Below are 3190 nucleotides of genomic sequence, written 5' to 3' on the forward strand. Positions count from 1 at the left end.
AGAGAGAGAGAGAGAGAGAGAGAGAGAGAGAGAGAGAGAGAGAGAGAGAGAGAGAGAGAGAGAGAGAGAGAGAGAGAGAGAGAGGGCGAGAGCGCGCTGATACGGTGCCAGCAACAGCCACGATGGCTCCCTCCGCACCTGCAGGGGCATTGCCTGAAGCTCTCCCCTCTCAATGGAGCCCACGCAGGGAGGAGAGAGGTGCCCCTTCACCCTGGGCAGGCCTCTGTGTGGTAGGGCTTGTGGGCACCATCCACACCCTGGACTGTGTGGCCTGGGCAAGGTGGCCAAGCCCTCCCTTTGTTGGAAGTAGACTGGGGGTGGGCAGTAGGGTCAGAAGGCAAGACTCTTTCCCAGCTTCACCCCCTCACCCTGCTGCTGTTCCCCAAGACCTGCCTGATTTTCTCCTAGTCCTCCTGCTTGCGCCCTGGGGGGCTCCCTGTCATCAGGGTAAGTCACACCGTTGTTGAGGCTTCCGAAGTCCCGCCCTGTCCTCTCCTGCCCCAGCCCCATGGCACGGGCTTCCTATGGTTTCTGTGCTCCAAACCGTACTGAGTTTTCTCTTCTTGCCAGGCACAGTGACCCATCTCCTTCCAGGTGTTTGAACATGCTGTTTCTTGGCCTGGGCCAGCCTGCCTCACCGCAGCACCCCTTCCCCACCCCAGCTAATTCCTACCTACCTTCTGGTCTCATTTGGGAAGAAATAGATGCCTTCCCTCAGAGCCCCCACCCCCAAGTCGGAGCGAGATGTCCCCGAGGCACCCGTGCATCCCCAGGCAGAGCGCGCCTGCTGGAGCCATTGCTTTGCTCCACACTGGCCCAGAGTACATGCTTCGTAAATTTGCGTTCTCAGGGAACTGGAGGTGCCCCCAAGGCCCGGGGGCTTATCCACACTCATGGTGTGCCGCATTTCTCTGACGACAGTTATGTGTGCAAAGCCTGGACCTCCAACAAACTCACATGTGGCTATCCAGCTGTTTTCCAGATGTATTCATTCAAGAAAAATTTGTTGAGCACATACTATATGCCAGGCAATGCTCAAGATCAGCACTGTTCAATAGAAATAGGATGTGAGCCACATGTGTAATTTTAAATTTCCCATTAGCCACATTAAAAAGTAACAGGAAGCAGATGAAATTAATTTTAATAACATATTTTCTTTAACCCACTGTATCCAAAATGTTATTTCAACACATCATCGATATTTTTAAAAAATATTAAAGAGATATTTATTCTTTCTTTGCACTAAGTCTTTGAAATCTGGTGTGTATTTTATGCTTAGAACATATCTCAATTTGGACCAGCCACATTTTTTTTTTAAGATTTTATTTATCTGTTCGAGAGATTGAGACAGAGAGAGCGACAGAGAGCACCAGCAGGGAGGAGAGGGAGCACATTCACTGCTCAGTGGGACTCGATCCCAGAACCGACTGAGCCACCCAGGCACCCCTGGACCAGCCACGTTTTTAAGACTCAGTCACCACATGTGACTAATGACTGCTGTATTGAACAGAGCAGACCCAGATGTTGGGCTCCAGTGGTGAACAAAACCTACTTTCTGCAAAGCTTACATTCTGGTGGGAAGGCAGGCAATAGACTTTACCGCCAGGTGTTGGTCAGAATAGGGCGAGACAGTCACTATCCCTGAGGAGTGACATTGGAACGGAGCGTAGCAAAGAGCTAGCCATGAAGCTGGCTCCAGGAAGAGCATTCTCGGTGGAGGGAATGACAAGTGCAAAGGCCCTGAGGCAGGAATATGTTGGGGGTGTTTGAGGCCAGCAAGGAGGCCCATGTGGCTCGAGTGGAGTAAGGGATGGGAGGGGGTCACCAGACCCTCAAATGCAACCCCAACTGCCTTAGTTCCCCTCTCAACGCTTCTGTCCCCATCCACCCAGGCCACCTCCACCCACTGCCGCCAAAGCCTGTCTCTGCCTACCTCCCATGTCCTGTCAATCACCTGGTCCTCCCATTGTGCTGCCTAAGCATTTCCTCCCCTTACACACTCTCACCCCTTCGGGGGCTGCCCAGGGTCAGCCCTGTCACCAGTGGCCTGGTGTGCTCCCACAGCCTCTGCTCTGCTCCCTTCAATTCCAATCCCAACAGCTCGCTGGCTGGCTTGAAATCCTTCACTCCCATCGCCCTCAGGGTCAAGTCCAGCTCCTGACCCAGCCCTGGCCTGAGCCCATCCCAGCCTCTCCAACTTCCTTCTTCCAGCATCCCAACCAAGATGCTTAAAGCACAGAGTTGCTGACAGTTGCGGGTCACATGAAGCTATTTATCACCTGTGGCTAACTCTTCCCCTTAGGCTTTCAGCTGGGAGGGGGCACCTCTTCCAGGAAGCCTTCTGAAACTTGCCCCAGGCCTGGTTAAATGCCTTGAGCTGCCATAGGCTCCAGACTTAGTCACTGCCTTCCCCAGGTTGTACCCCAGCCACCATCCTTGGGTCAGTCTCCCCTGTGGAGGAGGGGGCCGGACCCAGTGCAAAGCACCTGTCAGAGTTCAGTGATCAGACAGACTCCACAGCGGGGTTCTCAACTGGGCAGTTCTGCCCCCCGGGAACCCTTGGCAATGTCTGCAGACATATTAGGTTGTCAGAGCTGGGGGAAGGTGCAACTAGCATCCAGTGGGCAGACACCCAGAATGCTGCTAAAACACCCCGCAATGCACAGGACAGCCCCCGCCCCCCCCAAAATCCCTGGGCCCAGAATGTCACTTGTGCGGTGGTTGAGAAAGTGCTCAGCAACGATAAACTGTGTGAGCCACTGAGGGCAACCTCAAGCCCCAGGGTCAAAGGTACTACCCGGGGCGGGGGGGCACTCTGTAAATGTGGGGCTGCTGCTCTAGTCGCCACGATGAGGGCGACCCTCTTGGCATTTGGTAGGCCGGGGCTAGAAAAGCCAAGATGCCCTCCTGCAATACAGAATTATCACGCGTGGGGGCGCCCGTGGCTCAGTCGGAGGAGCCAGCGACGCTTGATCTTGGGGTCGTGAGTTGGAGCTCCAAGGCGCGTACAGAGCTTACTTTAAAAAAAAAAAAAAGAATTGTCACACATGACTTTAGAATGTCCCGCTGGACAGTCACACGGTGAAAAACCTCTCCATAATGACCTGAGCCCAAAACCTGATTCTGTTCTACGTGTAAAACATTAGGGTTTTGTTTGGGGATTGGGGGGGGGGGGGACCATGTTTCCTTT

Source organism: Ursus maritimus, unplaced genomic scaffold (assembly GCF_017311325.1).
Source record: "Ursus maritimus isolate PB19 unplaced genomic scaffold, ASM1731132v1 scaffold_24, whole genome shotgun sequence".
Taxonomy (NCBI): Eukaryota; Metazoa; Chordata; class Mammalia; order Carnivora; family Ursidae; genus Ursus; species Ursus maritimus.